This window comes from Lagenorhynchus albirostris, chromosome 20 (assembly GCF_949774975.1).
Source record: "Lagenorhynchus albirostris chromosome 20, mLagAlb1.1, whole genome shotgun sequence".
Lineage (NCBI taxonomy): Eukaryota > Metazoa > Chordata > Mammalia > Artiodactyla > Delphinidae > Lagenorhynchus > Lagenorhynchus albirostris.
In genome coordinates this window covers 43,235,427-43,254,198 of record NC_083114.1, presented here as the reverse complement: position 1 = coordinate 43,254,198, position 18,772 = coordinate 43,235,427, and the positions used below count along the sequence as shown (strand labels likewise).

Sequence of the window (18,772 nt, the reverse complement as noted above, 5' to 3'; positions counted from 1 at the left end):
AATGGTTAATTTCACTTCTGGACATTCTTTCCCTATCTTCTGAATCCAGTAGGCAGCATTAGATGATCCAAAAGCCTTTGTTCCTCTCTTTTGATGTTGTAAAATTTGTCCATGAGGTACAAAGGGCAAAAGTAGCAATTGTGCAATTTTATCACCAGGAGAAATAGTTATTATATTTTTAATAGTTTGTGCCATGATTTTTATTTCTCTTTCGTAGTCAGAATCTATGACTCCTGGCATAATAGTTAAACCCTTCATGGTGACACTACTTTTTCCCAATAATAGTCCCATCAAACCCTTGGGTAAAGGTCCATAGATGCCCATAGAGAGGGCCTGAGGACCCATTTCAGGAGGTAATACATATCGGGCGGAGGTACTGAGCTCCAGTCCTGCGCTTCCTGGTGTTGCTCTGGAGAGCGAGGATATTGTATGTTTTTGTTTTTGGTTAATGTCTGATTGATAATTCGAGGAGGATACACAAACATTGCCCCTGTTGTTTGTTGGGGCCGGGGAAGGCCCCGGGAGGAGTTTCCCGACAGTGGTGTCCCATCCTTGTGGGCCAGTGAGCGACAGTCTCGTGCCCAGTGTTTTCCCCTATTGCATCTAGGGCATAAACCAGGGATTTTTCGACCATCTGGAGGTTTTTGAGTAGGGAAGGAAGGACTAGGGTTAGGATTAAAAGATCTACATTCTCTAGCAAAATGACCTGCCTTTCCTCATTTAAAACAAGTCTTTGTTTTCTTTTGATTGCTTCTAAATCCCACTTTAGTTAATGCTGCAGCCATAGCAGCACCCTGTATATAAGCAGGTCCAATGTCCGCACAAAGGCGAATATGGTCCTCCAATGTTCCCCGTTTTCTCCAAGGTCGAATCGCAGCCTGACACGCATTATTAGCGTTTTCAAAAGCAAGTTGCTTAACTACAATTGTACCAGTGGGTCCGTCCACAATGAGTCTCCCCACCGCCTGTAACAGTCCATCTACAAAATCAGCATATGGTTCATCAGGTCCGTGTCTAATTGTTGAAAGATCCTCAGTTGTGTGTGTAGAAGGTCATTTCCTCCAGGCTTGTAATGCCAGATGATTTATTTGAGGATAAGCAACAAAGGGAGAAGTTAATTGATCTTGTAAATAAATATATTTTCCTTCCCCAACCAGCATATGATAATCAACTGGAATATTATGGGCAGCATTCTTTTCTGCTTGTTCAGCAGCCCGTTCATAAAAATCAGACTTCCATATCAAATAATCTCCACCATTTAAACAAGCTCGTGCAATAGACTTCCAGTCAGCGGGGGAAAGAGCTTCTCCTGCAATAGTGTCAACCGTAACAGTAGTAAAAGGAGCAGTGGGCCCATATCGAGCACAGGCAGATTTTCAATCTTTCAAAACTTTAAAAGGGAGAGCCTGATGCTCCCTAATAGCTTGTTGAGGATTATTAGGACCAGGTCTTTCTATGACAGGACAACAGAAAATAGGATCTTCTCCTCGTTTTATTGCTCCTTGTACAGCGCGCTGCAAGGGACTGAGCATTTTCACAGATGCAGATTTTTGAGGAAGACAGTTCTTATTAACCTGCAGCTTTTTCGCTGACTTACCTATCACAGCCATTAGAAAATCATCCTCAAGGTATTTTTCTCTTTCGTGTTTAAAAGCCTCATCTGTTAAATCGAAATGTTCCTCTTCATCTGATCTGTCAAAATTAATAAGTTCCCTAGATTTAGGAAGTGGCGGTGTAGAAGCCATTAAGGCAGTTTTATCTCCTGAAGAAGGCTTTGGCTCTTTTGACTTTACATTCAAATCACCACTATCATGAGAAGAATTTAAACATTCTTTTATCAGATTCCACAAACTAAATGTAACAACAGGAGTATGAGTAGGCCCTCGAGACTCATAATAATTTTTTAAATCTTCTTCAACTTTCTGCCAGATTTCTATATCAGCAGAGCCGCCATCAGGAAACCAGGGAGATACATCATGGATATGCTGCAAAAATTCAGCCAACTGTGAGGTAGAAACCTTACTACCCCGAGCTTTAAGCATCGAAAGTAAAACCTGAGCAAATAATTCACGCTCCTTTGAGCACTTTTGTCCCATCTTCTTTTACTTCTGACTATTGCCTTACGCCTCTATTAGTTTCACTTTTACTCGTGGCCACACATACTTTGCATAAGGATTCTCTTACCTGCACTTTCTTTTAATTGCCTTCACGCTTCAGGTCCCTGTTCAGGCGCCGCTTGCCGCGGACCAGCCGGAGAAAGAGGGTTTCACCGCCCAGGGTCAGAAGGGAAGGGGTAAGGATCTGAAGTAGCACCGACGAATGGGGTCAGAAGGATGAAGACAACTGATGGTGGCAAGGCAAATTTTATTATGCTACAGTTGCAGATTATATAGGCTAGAAAAAGGGAGGTTGGTTGTCAGATGGTGGTTTACATCATCTAGAGACTGTCTCGGCTTCAAGGTTAACTTCCCTGGGAGGAAACCCATAAGCCCAGAATCATGCAGAATAACCTGCGTGTGCAGGGGGGAGACAGCTTTGCTCGTCTCAGTTTCCATTCTTTCTGATCCCTGGGCCCTGGTGGTTTATCTCCCGTGGAACGGAACAAGGAGGGGAACAAGTAGGCACGGTCCCTTCGAGCAGCGGCGGCATGCCTGGCATGTCCGCAGCTGGCTCTCAAGGCTGAACGTTTCCCACAACTTTGGCTTAGGGTTATGTATAGGCCTCTCAACGCCACACGCAAGGAAAACATGGCACAAAAGCTACATGACAGGGAGTCTTCTGATGAGGATGAGATATTCTATAAGGATGCAACGTGAATGATAGGGTACAATTTAAATTTCTCATCTAAAATGAGGAAATAATGAAACTATAATTGTTCCTTTCAAAAGTAAAAGCCGTGGCATTAGTCTTCTTACCCCAGGGAAGTCATCAAAGCCCCAGCAGAGAAGCTTCTGGCTGCATATTGGATTGATGAAGAGGCGGGTGAAGAAAGTGAGACAGCACACGAGACTGCCACAGAGTGAGCCCTGTTCTGCCTCAGGCCACCTGCAAATGTTATTTTCTAATGCTGGCTTCTCAGCATTGCTTGTAAAATACTTATTTTTCTCATATTAAAATGTATAAATTCATAACCAAATTTAACCATGTGGTAAAGGAATTAAAATGTAAATAGTTGAATATTTATATACCAATATCAAGGGCCTGCAAGAAGAAGCAGGGCTGAAACTAGAATCCCTCATGTAGCCAGTACTTCCACAAGAGGAAATGTGGGCAAAGGAGGATGAGTAGAAGGATGAAGAGAGGCTTCCCTCCCTTGTTTCCCCAGTATCATCCGTCCCTGGGAACTGGAAAACATACCATCCTCAAGGGGCATAGATCATTAAATCAAATAACAATTTATTCTGGTGCCCTCTCTCTCCTGGTTCATCAAGTACCAGTTATTTACAACATGCTCGACCTCCTGCCCATAGAGGATCATCTACTTCTGGCCCGTCACGTACGGTCATTGGGGTTGCGAGAATACTTGCATCACTGGGCCTCCCTCCACTGTGGAGCCAAGGCCTGACTTTTCTCCCAAGTTCTCAAACTCAGGTACAAATGTGTACCCTGTCTTGGTAGGGGGTTCTCCACATTTCAAGCTGGTGGAAAATTCCCCTTGAGTTGTTTTTTTCCTTTAAAAAAAGATCCCAACCCTTGGATAACTAGCAGGGAGGTGCCAGAAAGACAGGGTAAAGAAGAACGTGTGAGAGCAGCCATTGCCCAAGACGGCCCTCCTCAGGCCCTGGCCTCTCCTGACCCCGCTGCGGGTCAGCTGTGTGCCGCTCGGCTCCCTCCAGCTCAGCCCAGCACCAAACCTACCACCACCTGCCTCAGCCAGCACAGGCCCCGGGCTGCACGATTCCAAGTGATTCTATAATGACAGTGCCACCTGCAGAAGGTGCAAAGGCTCTTCCACTCCTGCCAAGAAAGTCATTAATCACATTTATTAAGTCATTAATCACATTTATTAAGTCAGTGAGAGTTAAATACGGTAATGAGTAAAAGAAATTCTGGATGAACAAGATATGATAATGTACCTAAATGACCACAGATAGTGCTGGTGGTTTAGTAATGTGAGGTGAAGAACGGTGCAAGCCATGGGGTGATAGCACACGGTCCCCAGAGGATCAGTGGGCCTGGGAGACAGCCCAGAAGGTTCTGCCGGTTGGGTGGGGTTCCAAGCAAAATGAACGGCCCATCGGTTCTTCTGATTTATTAGTTTGCTGATGCTGCATGAGAGACATCTGTTCTCTCAGTGCCTGCCCAAGTCACCTCCCAAAGTTTCTTACTGAGAATGAAATACAAGTGTTTTTCTCTAGGCGGTGACTTTAGTGAGGCAACAAGTATTTATTGTGTTTAAGGCGCATGACTCATACTAGTAACAATAGGAAGCAGCAGCAGCTAACATTTCCCACTTGCTTGCTTGGTGCCAAGCCCTGGGTTAGGCATCTTATGGTCTAATTTACGCCAACAGTCTGTGGAAGCATATCTTGTTATCCTCGTTTGACAGATAGGAAACAGGGTTTAAAGAATGTAGGTAACGTGCTCAAGGGCCCAAGGCCCCACGTCCAAAAGTGTCAGTTAAGGTTGGAGCCCAGAACTGTTAGACTCCAACAGGGATGCAGAGAAGTATAAGCTGTGTTTGCCACCAAAGAGTTGATAACAACGGTAATAATGAGGAGAAGGAGGCAGCTGCTGTGTATTGAGCACCTGCTATGGGCCAGGTACAGTACTAGGCACTTTGGTTACACTATTAGGTCACAAGAGCGGAAGGTCCCCCTGCCCGCTCAAACTCTGTAATGAGTGGGGGTCTGATTTCAATAAGAGAGGTGGTCACAAAGACAGGGAGCTGACGAGAAGCCAGGGGTAGAGATCCTTGTACTGCTGGGCTTCCCAAAGTGTGGACCAGCATTCCAGGTAGCTCCAGGTTCCTATTTTGGGAGATTTCCATTATTTCAAAGTTGGTACATAAATGAGGCTTAGATAATATTTTGGGTATCTTACTACCTCAGATTTGCACAATTTTTTATTAGTCTCAAATGCTACCCTACCATATTTCTAAATTAAAATTCCCAAGAGTAAGATTCTGCTTTGCCCAGCTTGACCTGGATTGGGCAGTGTTTTTGCCAGAGCCAGAGACTTCACGTGGCCAGCCTGTGAGTGAGCTGTCTCTCCTTGGATCAGGGACTCATCCCTGGCTGTGACCCAGAAGCAGGAGGGGTGCCCAGGGTCAGGTGGTACAAAACATGGCCGCCTGGGGCTGCCTCTGTCACCATCTTATGATGGACAAACTAGCTCAGAGCCCAACTCCTTGCTGAGACCTGAGAGATAGAAGGGGAGAGGGAGATACAAAGCCAACAGCTACTAAATGAATGAAAATTCTGATTCCAATGAAATCTGTCAGAGAAATGAGCCACTTTTTAAAAGATAATGAAATGACACAATATATGATTAGGGCAAAAGTGATACAGAGAAGAAAATTGTAGGTTCAGAGGAAGGAAGGTTAGGAAACTAGGGAGGGTCCATGAAAAAGGTAGAAGTTGATCTGGGCCTGGATTATATGCCAGACACTGTGCCTGGTGCTGGGGAAAGAGATGATCAGGACAAAGTCCCTGCTCTTGCGGGGCCCTAAGACTGAGAGGAGGCACAGAACCTGAAGACATATTATACATAGAAGACAGTGTGTTGACATGACAATGGCAGTGTACCAAGAAGTGGTTCAGCTCTTGGTTGGCTGGAAAGGAGTCAATGTGAGGGATGGCTTAGAGGAGTGGAAGAAGAAGAAAGCCAAAGAGAAGTTTCTTGGGAGGACGAGATGAAGGAAAGGCATTCTAGACGGAGGACAGTACAGAGGCAAGAGGCATGAAACCTTGGGTGGGCTTGAAGCCTGTGCAGTCTGGTGTTCCCAAGCATGAAGCACAAGGAGGAAAGGGCAGCAGGTGAGGCTGAGCAGGCGAGCAGAGAACCGATCCCAAAGGGCCTGGTCAAGGCACATGGCCTCGAGCGAACAGAGCACAAACTACAACGTTTTAAACAGAGAAAAGACATGACCAAGCTTGAGTTTTACAAAGAGTACTTTGATGGTGGCCTAAAAGTGGAGAGGCTGAGAGGTCAACTTGGGTGTTTAGACCAAGTAGGAACTGGGAGAAAATGGGGCACCAGACCAGAGGTTTTGTTGCAACTGAAGAGCATGTACAGCGGATACACATGAGTGAGAACTGAAAGGACAAGAGCTTATGTTCAGAGAATGAAAGATGGTACTTTTAAGATTTTTTATGACAAGTTCCAGATGGTGATAAAGTCCAAATGTAACCTGGGAATGGAGATCAGTGAGGTGATGGGAATCCAGGAGGTGATGAGAAATAATTCAGATAGTCCTGGACACTCATTCCTTTCCCCTTTCAGTAGCTCAGCAAAAAGCTAGCTCAGCAGGTACCAGCGAGCTCAATGGAAAAAATAGGCTCCCCCTCCTACTGCGACCATTTCTGTCACCAAGCAGTTGCCACTGTTAGTAGTATAGACGTTCCCTGCCTCACCATCCCTGTAACTGTGACGCACTCCAGGCTGGTTCCTCATTTACGGACACTCTACAGTTCATGGGACACACAATGCAGCTGAATCTGGTCTAATCCCCTTCTCTGAAAGCTTGGGGGATTGAGTGCACTCTGTTATTGTTCTGCTTATAAGTTCCCCCCGAACAATAAAACCCTAATGTGTATTTTCACGGTAGGGATTTGAAGAATTTCGTGCCCAGGAAAATCTGTGGGTTGTTGGCATGGCAAGTATTGTGGTAGAGGAAAAGTCTTGGAGCCCAGGACCGAAGTCCCCAACAGTTACGAGGGCATCATTCATTAATATGCCAGTTCAATATATTGAGGGTCTCAAGTCTGTGTGGTTCAAACCCTGAATCAGACAGTGTATTGATTATCTGGTGGTATGTAACACATCACTCCAAAGTAGTGGCTGAAAACAACAATAAACATTTATTGCTCACAATTTCTGAGTCAAGCCTTTAGGAATATCTTGGGCAGTTCCGGCTCTGGGTCTCTCATGAGGTCCTCAAGATGTCTGCCAGGGCTGCAGTCATCTGACGGCTAAACTGAGGCTGCAGGGTCCACTTCCAAGATGGCTCACTCCCTTACCTGGCTGCCAGGGTGGTGCTGGTTGTTACAGGGAGGCCTCATTTCCTCCCTGCATGGGCCTGTGTGTCCACCTGCTACTTGATTGAATATCCTCACTACATGATGGCTGGCTTCCTCCAGAGGGAGCTGTCCAAGAGAGAGACAGAGGTTATTCCTCTTATGGCCTGGCCTCAGAAGGCACATAGCACCACTTCTGCCACGTAGCGTGGTTAGAAGTCAGTCACTCGTTCCAGCTCACATTCAAGAGGAGGGGATTTAGACTCCACCTTTGGAGGAAAGAAGAGTCAAAGAATTTGCGGATATATTTTAAAACTACCATAGACAAGAAAATAGAAGGCACTCTAGATATATCAAGCAAAAAAAAAAAAAAAAAAGCCAGAAAGGGAGAAAGATTATATCCAAACAGTTGGTGCTTATCATTGAGGGGGCTAATGGTGGTGAAAGTTGGGGATGGGGGCATTGTAGCACTAGCCTTCAGGTTACTCCACCACAGCTGCTTTCCATAGACTCAAAACTGCTGCTGCCACTCAGAAGTCAGGAAACTTTGGGAAACCACTGATGAGATCGTTTAAGCCCCAAAGCCCCACGGGTGGTGACTAGGTGGGGTATATGGAGTCTGCTGCAGAGGAGGAAAGAAAGATTTCAATCTGCTTTCCACCTTCCAGATTTCACACAAGTACATTTTATTGGCAGAACCCTGCTGTCGAGGGGATTTGTGAAATATGGTTCCCAGGCTTCTAGCACCTGCGGAGAAGGGGGTAGAAATGGGTGTCAAGAGCCAACCAACACTATCCAACATGCGTCCATATACAGGTATGGTGAGGAGGCACCACCTGTACTTGGAGAAGTCCTGGAGCCCTACTCCTTTTTTTCTTTTATTTTTATAGGCTTATGGGTGTCCAAGGCTTTGTAAAAGGCGGGTGGTGTCTACATAGAATAACATGGTGGAGAGCTAACTGAGTCACAAATCTGGAAGCTGTCACTGTAGTTGGGCAGCAGGTGAGGTACTGGTTGCTGGTGACATGCAGTCAGCCCCAGAGGTGACTGGAGAAACACCTGGAGTTGATCCTTAGTTGGTCTCTGGAATGTTCTCACTGGGATGAAAGCTGGGTAGACTGCAGGCAGTGCAGCACTGGAGAGAACATAGCTGCCATTCAAAAGGGCTGCCAGAGGAAAGGTGTCCATAGGGAAATATCATTTCTCAAAATATGGTCTGTGGAGCTCTGCACTCAAACATCTCTGGGATGCTTCTTTAAAACGCTGATCCTGGGACTTCCCTGATGGTCCAGTGGTAAAGAATCTGCCTTCCAGACTTCCCTGGTGGCGCGGTAGTTATGAATCCACCTGCCAATACAGGGGACATGGGTTCGAGCCCTGGTCCGGGAAGATCCCACCTGTCGCCGAACAACTAAGGCTGTGTGCCACAACTACTGAGCCTGTGCTCTAGAGTCTGTGAGCCACAGCTAATGAGCCCTCGTGCTGCAACTACTGAAGCCCGCTTGCCTAGAGCCAGTGCTCTGCAACGGATTAAGCCAAATATATTTGAGTACCTAATAGAGTATGAGTGTGCTAAGTACTAGAAAAAGGGTGATAAATCTGTAAATATTGTTCATGAGGTGTTCATAATCTATCTGGAGAAGATTATGGGGATCTTCTCCATACACAGATAATGGATACAATGAATAAATGGATACATACAATGAATGCAATGGATAATGATATAGATAATAAATCTATAGTTATTGGTTTGAAACAGTATCAAGATCCAAGTAATTCCTGCAAAGTCAACAATTTTTGAAGTAAAAGAGCTCAGAAGTAGGTAATGGGTGGGGCTAAGTGTCTGCTATATTGAGGTGGAGAAAGTCGTGGTGGGGATGCAGAAATGTGCTCAGTGATTTGGGGGTACTTTAGGAAAATGGGCTAGAAACCAGCTTTTTAAGAATTTCGTACTAGACTGTCGATGGCTTTAATGTTATACCTTGATTTGCATATTTAAGACTTATGAAAACACTCAAGTCGAAGGATTGCATCTTTGGTGGTCATTTCTCACACAGAGTCAGGAAATCTAAATTTTTAAAGTTCAGTGGATAGTTAGCGCTAACTACTTAGTACTCTAGTCTTCTCTGGGAGTTTGAAGATGAAGCCAGCTGCTATAAACATGTCCGCACCATTCGATCCTGTAAACTCACACTTTGGACTCTACGCTAAAAATACACTTGAATAGAAACGCTAACTCCAAAACTTCTGGGCGCGCGGGTTGCGGAAGGGGAACTAGAGGCAGAGGCAAGCCCGGAGTGGGAGGGGCGAGGGAGAGGTCCGAGCACCGCCCCCGTCCCACTCCCACCGAGCTGACTCCGCCCCTCAGGCTCCATTTTTTAAAAAGCGCGGGCGCGCGTGCGCAGGCGCACTCCGCTTGCGCCTCGAGCCGCGCACGCGCGGTAACGGCAGAATGGTGGAGTTGGTACCTTTTGCGGTTCCCGTCGCGGGTGACAAAACCTTGCTGGTGTGGGAGCTGAGCTCTGGACCCACGGCCGAGGCCTTGCAAGTGAGCCAAGCCGGGGCGGAGGGAGGGGTGGAGGAAGCCGCCCCGCGCCCCAGTAACTTTGCGCCCCGGGGTACTGCTTCAGCACCTCATCTGCCTGTGGTCTCCTCTGAGAGGAATCTTAGTTCTAGAGCCGACCTGAGCAGTCAGCTCGCCCCCAGAGATTTTTGAGAGATAGTTCCCAACAGACGGCATTGCCTCCTAATGCTTCTCGAAGCTTAGGATTTCAGAGGGAAACTTGTTCATAAAGTGAGAAGTGTTTGGAGTTGCCGGCTCACCACAGTTGCCTGTGGCGAAGGGCTGGGGGAATATAAGGGAATGGGCGGTTTGTTTTCCTGGGCGTGAAGTTTCCTGCACTTACTTAGCATGGGACCACCCTACAGCATTCTGTGTTCAGTCTTCTCCCAGTTTGGCCTTCTGTATTCGGTCCGAGTCTTCCCAAACGCAGCAGTGGCCGGTCCTGGGTTCTATGGCATCATCAAGTTTTATTCAGCAAGGGATGCCCACAGAGCCCAAAAGGCATGCGACCAGAAGCAGCTTTTCCAGACATCTCCAGTGAAGGTGGGTCGAAATGTGGAATTCCTCGCTCTACTGGGATGAAGTGCTAAATTTAAAAGTAATAGGCCATCGGGAATTCCCTGGCGGTCCAGTGTTAGTACTCTGCACTTTCACTGCTGAGGGCCGGGGTTCAACCCCTGGTCGGGGAGCTAAGATCCCAGCGGGGGAGGGGGGGGGAAGCCAGCGTTTGTACAGCACTGTGGTGTACAGAATGCTCTCAGATTCACTGCTCCACTGATCCCCCAGTTCCCCAGATCTTTCTTTGTTGTTTTTAGATGAAGAAACTCGAACTCAGGATGGTTAAGTGACGTACTTAAGGTTCATGACAGTAAAGGTGGAAACTAGAGGCCAAACCCAAACTTAACTGATGTTAAACCCCATGTCATTTTATGCTGCCCCTTAATTTAAGAAATCTTCACAAGAGTCTTCCTTCTATTTACTTTTATGTGGATTTCAAATGTGTGAGGTTGACAAACGTTTTTCATTAATTAATTAATTAATTTATTTATTTTTGTTTGCGTTGGGTCTTGTTGCTGCGCGCTGGCTTTCTCTAGTTGCGGCGAGCGGGGATTCCTCTTCCTTGTGGTGTGTGGGCTTCTCATCGCGATGGCTTCTCTTGTTGCGGAGCACGGGTTCTAGGCACGCAGGCTTTAGTAGTTGTGGCTTACAGACTTAGTTGCTCTGCAGCATGTGGGATCTTCCCGGACGAGGGATCGAACCCGTGTCCCCTGCATTGGCAGGCGGACTCTTAACCACTGTGCCACCAGGGAAGTCCGGAGCTTGAGGAACTTTTGTCAGATGTAACATAAAGGAGACTTCATCATCACTCTCAAACTGCCTATTCAGAACTCCCTTCACATTCCAGAAAATGGTTAAAATATTCTTTCATGCATTGTAGAAACCTTATTCCATATTAACATGCCATCCAATCTTACTTGCCCAGAATTAACATTTCATTATGTGCCTCCATTCAGCCACCATTCCTTTTTCAAGGACCTTTTCAATTCCTCTGAATAAGTGAGTGAGGCTTAGATTTCCAGACCTTTCCCTTTATAATTGTGTGTCTTCTCTGATTGGCTTCTCGCTCTGGCTACTTCCTACTGACCTTGCTGCCTATTCTCACCCATATTTCTTTACTCACTGATTTCACCTTTATTGAATCTGAGAACTCTCCTCAGATGTGACTCCAGGTACACTACTTCCCACTTCTGTACCCTGTTTAACACCCTCTTCAATCCTGGCTGTACTCCCTGGGATTGAAATGATTTTGTGTCAGGCATTCTTTGTTTGCACACCCTGCGACCATTTCACATAACCACTCAGATATTACAGATGGTCCTGGAAAGATTATGAAACAGTTACTTGGTGTCAGTTGTGAGTAATGAGTTCTTTTCTTATATTGGACATTAAGACTATTCCATAAACTTCGGTTCTGAGATTTTCACAGCATAAAGCTCGGCACTGATAGAACGTTCTACAAGTCACTATAGAGTTGAGAGGAAAGGGCATTCGTATTAGATTTCCTTATTTAATGCGGAGCTTTAGTTTACTGCCCACACGCCCAAAAATGTTACCTACTTTAATTATGCGTTCTTTTTAAAATTTATTTATTTATTTATTTGGTTGCACCGGGTCTTAGTTGCAGCAGGCAGGCTCCTTAGTTGTGGTTCGCAGGCTCCTTAACTGTGGTGTGCAAACTCTTAGTTGCAGCATGCATCTGAGACATAGTTCACTGACCAGGGATTGAACCAAGGCCCCCTGCATTGGGAGCATGGAGTCTTAACCACTGCACCAGCAGGGGAGTTCCAGTTATGAGTTCTTTTATTCATTGGCACGTATACATCTTATCTTTTTCCCATGTAGTTTTTATAAATACAGAAAAGATAATAATATCTTAAAATGAAGGAAAGGCCTAATGTATCTGAGTTTTTCTCAGTAGCACGAAGGGATATGTTTGCCAACAAGAACTGTGGCAAGGTTATCCCAGATGTCAACTGTCTCTACTACCCAGGGCCTCAGAGCCCTTCTGAAGCTTCCTAATTGTCCAGGACAGCTCCATTATGACTCAATGTACAGGGCCTAGCCTCCCATGCGACACTCAACATTTAAAAATTAGTCTTCATTTCTCCTTCCCAGCAGGCAGCTTCAGTTAGAGAAAATAATTTCATTTTCTTATGTACTCATTCATTCACTCAGTCAACAGACCATCACTCCCCTATTATATGCCAAGACCTATGCTTGTTTCTGGTAACAAGGAAAGAATAATATACGGTTCCTTCAAGCACTTAAGGAGCTCGTAAACTAGTGACGGGGAAGATGCACAAACAAATCAAAGAATTAACAATGCTTTGACTTTATTTGTATTATTTGAATTTTTATGACTGTATTTATATACTACACGCTGTTCAAAATGGAAATAGACATTTAAGAAAGAACTAGTGATGTAAAAACTCCACAGTAATATGTAAGTTATTGAGAGAGTTAAGACTGGAAATATTTGCACTCTCAAAGAAGCTTGTTAATGCAGATGAACCTCTAATTCTTTTGGTTGCTTTATTTACATTTAGAGAGGTATACGTATTCCCTCTTCTAACAGGGGTTAGTAACTTGGGGAGGGGGTGCTACAGATTAAGGTCCTGATTCAGTGGCAGGTCCATCTTATCTCCTCTTCAGCTCGTATTCTCAAGCAGCAGCTACAGGATGAGACGACTGAAACAGTTCACTTCCTTTGCTTACCCCCAGCCCCATAATAGGCTTCTGCTGGGCTTCATTGGTTGCTTTCATCATCACTTTCACCACCAGAGGTCAGGGAACCTTCCCGGTTAATCAGGGGCCCTGGAAATGATGCAGAAAAGTACTGACCTAAAAATAATAAATAACATTTATTTAGGGCTCACTGTGAACTCATTGCTTAAAATGTGCTACTTAATCTTCACAGCCCCTCTATGAAATTGGTATTGATAAATCTCAGGTATATCCAAAATAAGCCTCTATGTAGGGTTGTGATATTTTTAGGTCTTTTATGTCTTTAGGTTCGTCTCGGCACCAGACATAAGGCAGTTCAACATAATACGCTTGCCCTAAACAGCTCCAGATGCCAAGAATTGGCAGATTACTACATTGGTTTCAATGGGTGGTCAAAAAGGATCATCAAGGTAAACTCTGTAGACTTTCTTTGACTAACCAGACTCCTTTCAACATTGAACTCCTAGACTTTAGAGGGAAGAATAGAACAGGGCTATGGGGAGGAGATGTGAGAGGCTTCCACATGGAAGTATCTGAGCATTGGCCTGCCACCTAGAATTAGTGATAATCTCAATGACTTGGATGGTGGTGTCCATAATTTTCTCCAGTATTTGCATGGTATATAATAAAAAATAGTTGACCATAGCTAATCATTCATTTGCAAGTCTCACTTGATTTTGAAGCTATAGCATACCTAAACTATTACCTGGGGTTGCTGGAGTTTAGTTTTTATTTCTAACAACAGGATATTTTGAAGTCTAGCCTTTAATTCAAAATCCTAACAGCTCCAGGATCTTTCTAACCTTGAAGAAAGGGAAAAGGAAGATATTGTGACACCACTTCAGAAGCAAAGCCTCAAGTTCTTTTGTGCTTTAGAGGTGGTGTTGCCCTCCCACGAGTGCAGGAGTCCCGGAGTTGGCATGGCTGAGGAACCTTTGGATAAGTTGGAGGAAGGTCTGTTTTCCAGTATGTGTGTGTATGGGGAGGTGAGGGAGTGGGATTTCTCTTTTTTCCTTTCTTTCTGAAACTCAACTTTTCAGATACATCATCACCTTTTCTAAGCAACTAAAGCCCTGGGCAGAATTTTTCTGCCTGACAATATAGGTTTTTATCTTAGGCAATACCTGACAGCACCTTAACTTTAGAATTTTAGAACTGACTGCCTGCCAGGAAGCTTAGGAGGAGGGAAAATGAGTTAGTTTTTGTGTTTTTTTTGGTTAATAATTTGTTATGTGCTAAAATAGTCCTTCAAATACAGATGTCTTCTGGCCTCCAGTTATCCCAACAAAATCATTGTCTAAAGATTGAAATAAACTCTTGTGTAAATGTTCAGTCCTTTGCTCCCATAGAAGGGCCTGAGCGGAAAAAGTAAATATTGATCCCTAGAAAGGGGATTCCGGTTGGTGCTGAGTTTTTTCCTAGAATCCATGGCACTTGGGCTTAGGGTTTTAAGTCAGAGGCAGGGCTGTTAGCGAACGGAGTGGAGGAGGCTCCACCCTCCACCTGAGTGGGTGATGGTTGAGGAGAGGCCAGATCATCTGCACTACCACCAATCTATCTCACTGTATGAATCCAGCCCTTCACGCACAGGAGAGCAGCGTCTGTAGCAGTGTAGCCTCAGCTTGTCCACTTGAAATCTGTGTGTCATATGCGATTTGTGCCACGTTCTTGGTTTGCATTTCCCATCGAGTATTTTAGGAACTTCCAGAATAGATCTGAGCAGTAAAAATGTGCCAAGCCAGGGTATACCTACAGCAGAGTCATTCAACCACACCCCACTGTAGTGCCTGCCCTTCATCATTAAGATAATGATCTAAGAATCACAGATGCATTTTTAGTTTTAAACATATAAGCTAGAAATCAGTTATTCAGACAGGCATTTTAAATTCATCTTTTGGTTAGATTTAGGGTCATTATCATTCCTTATGAAAAGGAAGGTAACCCAGAAGCTTGCTATTCAGAAGGCTATGACAGATGCATTCCAGAAACTGCTGATTGTAGTTTTAGGTAAGACCTTTCTGATTGTCCTTGAAGTACTTCAATTTCAGTGAGCAAATAAACTTATTTGAAAAGTTAATTAGATGGGGCTTCCCTGGTGGCGCTGTGGTTGAGAGTCCGCCTGCCGATGTAGGGGACGCGGGTTCGTGCCCCGGTCCGGGAAGATCCCACATGCCGTGGAGCGGCTGGGCCCATGAGCCATGGCCGCTGAGCCTGTGCGTCCGGAGCCTGTGCTCCACAATGGGAGAGGCCAGAACAGTGAGAGAGGCCCGCATACTGCAAAAAAAAAAAAAAAAAAAGTGAATTGGATGAAAATAATGGTTCTCTAAAACATTACCTATTCTTTCATTCACCAGATGCTTTCACAGCAGCAGTCTTAAATTTGTTCTTTGTGGCATTTATGAGAAAAACGACAGTGAATATTATTGTCCCCAGTGTTTAGATGTAGAATGACTTGCCTCAGTTCATACAGAAAGTGTTTGATCCAGTTCTTCCTCAACTGCTTGCTTATCGTACAGAATAGTGTAGTGAGTATAAGCCTTGGACACCTGTGTTTGAGTCCTAACTTTGTCTCTTAGATTTATTCGTTGTTGTTGTTGCAATTTTAGGTTTTTCTAGCCAGAGACATTTGAAGGTGTTTAATATCTCTAAGCTGCAATTTCTTTATCTGCAAATAGGGTTAGTAATTCAGCTTACCACCTAATGAGGGATATTGTAAGAGTAAATGAGATGATGAATGTAAAAAGCTTAGAACTATGTCTGAAACATAGTAAGCAGACAAAATATATGGACTATTATCGTTGTTTTCTTGTTGAAGAGTTTATTAGATTATGTTTTTGGAATCAGTTTAATTTCAGTTTTCATTTCTGATATATTGGGTGAATATGATTCTTATATAATAATCGGATATGTTTGTGTGAGCCTTAAAAGTGGTCATGCTACTAAATACCGTTGATTGTGTTCCCTATCGAGTTATACAGCAGTGAGAATGTCACAGGTTGTGCCCAAAGGAAACTTTATGATTAGTAGATTCCCGGAACAGAATTGCTCCCCTGCTTCACAGCGCTGCAGGCTTAGAGACTGAGAAATCCTAGCTAAGTTTCAGAGACCTTATTTGCTTGTAAGAGTTGACCCTGCATTGGTCTTGGCCTTTCCGCCTGGGCAGTCCTTCCAATGAAGTTTGACTTCCCTGGTCATCAGGCTGAATCTCCACCAGCTGTCAACTCTGGGTAACAACCTTTAAGAACCAAACTAAATGTCTGGGTTGTTTGTCCTTGATATGCCAAGGTACTCCTTATATGTACTCAAAACTCCTTAGACCAAAAAGCCTGGTGGCTCTAGCTTGCCTTGAGGAAAGCGGTATTGTCCAAAGGGTACATGGGCCAGTTTCTGCCAGTAGAGTGTTCAAATGCTCTCTGTCTCTGTCTCCAAAGCTTTGTTCATTGTATCTGGTAGAATTTTGGTCCCAAGGAGTAGGCACTTGCCTTGCTTCTAACATGAAGTATCTATTATAGTCCAGTGGTATCTACCCCAGGTTTGAACTCACTTTGACCCCCACCTAATGCCTTCCTATTTCATTGTATTGTGATTGAACATTTTTGTTTCCACAGCTTTTAATTCCTATGTCATTATTCCTTAGTTCTTATTTCTAAGATCATAAAGGTTTTTGAACCAAAGTTGATACTTGTTATATATTTTTTCACAAGTAATTATGATAAAAACGGAAGTGTCAGATGAGGGAACTTCTAGGAAAATGCTCTTATTTTCTGCTTTTAGAAATCAAAAGAATGTCTAATTATTGGGTGCTACCATTGTATACAGGAAGTTTTAGAACAAGAAACCTTGTGAATTGATCCTTGTTAGCTTTATTTCAGAAAGTGGTAAAGTAGCTCTGGCATATAGACCCTGTGAACAGGTCACAGATGCTAGAACCGAAGAGGAGCTACAGGATTTCATTCAAGTATGTGGAGATAAAAACTCAAGGGGTACACAGCCAGTGTAGCCGTAATTCAAAGCACCCAGCAGGATTTGGAAGACTTTGGCATGTCTACTCAGCTCTGTCATCCTCAGGAAAAGGTGAAACTCTGAAACTGCTTTTGAGGCAGGGAATTTCTAGGACTTTTCCAAGTCCCGAGCCTTGTCTCTGGCCCCTTATTTGAAGTTTGGAGAGCAGGATTGAGGGCCATCAGTGTACGTCTACAGTTGTGGACACAGGAGAAGACACAGGCCTTTTAGAACTCCCCTCAAATAGAATTGCAGGGATATGGGAACAAAGTAACTATGGCCTTAAGTGTGATTATGCTACAGTGTTTAAAAACTATTCATGCCTTTCAAGTAAGGTATATTACCCAGATCTCAGCATCTCATTTATATCCTGTGTTAAATATTTTGCCGAAGAACCTTACTGTAAACCAATTATATGGATGCCTCGAATTAGGGATTAAGTTGTCAACGTAATTTCTAAAAGAAAACATTAATGTACTGCGTATAGGATTTTCATTAAAAAGGAGCAAAAAATGTGTTTCATGTCATTGAGAGCTGAATTTGGGGCTAGATTTCTGATGATTTAACTCACCCCAATGTTGCAAAGTTTGTTCTGAAGGGAAGAAAGTAGAGAAAGAAAAGGTGGTTATGTTCTGAAAAATGTAAAAATATTGAAAGTTTTTCCTGTACAATATAATTATTTTAATTCGATTTAAATCAGTCAAGGAAACTTCAGACGTATCCATGTTTGGGCTTTAAGAAGTCTAGCTTCCTGTGAAATGTGAGAGGAAAGGATTCCGTATTGATACTAAAGATTTCGGAAACCTGATTATAACAACAGATCCATTCCTAAATGAGGACAATCTTGGAATCAGTTCCATTTAGAAACCATTATGGCTAGGCACTGGAAATAAGATGAAGCTCCTTCTCTCTTGGAGTTTAGGTGTTAAAGGTGTACCAGACAATTAAAAAGGACTAAAATCAAATAGATTATGAAAAGGACTGTGAAGAAAGTAAATAGGGTGCTAGTCACAGTAGTTCAAGAAAGTTACTTAACATGCTGACTTTAACATTCGAAGTGTCTTCTCCATGTGTGCACACAGGGTAGACGTCTGAAAAGTGACACTGTAGTTTTTTCTAGATTAATGGCTCTGTTGAGACAAGGTGGGGTGTGGGAAGTTTGCCCATGCTAATGTAAAGGGCCATTCACTTGGTTTTAGACTCTCTTTCCCACCTGCCCCAAACCCCTCCTACAGAAGTTCTGGAGTCATCACTGATTCAGTGGTAACCCCTAATAACAGAGTGGTGAATGAATAATGAGACGTGAATACTGAGAGTTTGGAGGAAATGGCAAACATTTTATTTTATTGTTTTTTATTTTTTAACATCTTTATTGGAATATATTTGCTTTACAATGGTGTGTTAGTTTCTGTTTTATAACAAAGTAAATCAGTTATACATATACATATGTTCCCATATCTCTTCCCTCTTGCGTCTCCCTCCCTTGCACCCTCCCTATCCCACCCCTCTAGGTGGTCACAAACCACCGAGCTGCTGTGACAAAGTGAGAGAATGGCATGGACATATATACGCAACATTTTCGAATAATTGTAAGGTGTGTTCCCCTCCCGCCACCCAACTGGTGCTCATTTCCTGGTCAGCAACTCTTCTTGTCAGTTGTGTGGCCAGAGGGAGGAAGAATGTCTCTTAGACTTCAGCTCTGAGGAGGAAGAGTTCAGATTGCCAGAATTGGATTAGCACTTTT

At 43.9% G+C, this 18,772-nt stretch overlaps 1 pseudogene; it reads left to right on the top strand.

Annotated features, from left to right (window-relative positions):
- The first annotated feature begins 9,630 nt into the window (after positions 1–9,630).
- Positions 9,631–18,765, top strand: LOC132511957 (RAD52 motif-containing protein 1-like; annotated as a pseudogene).
- The last annotated feature ends 7 nt before the right edge of the window (positions 18,766–18,772 follow it).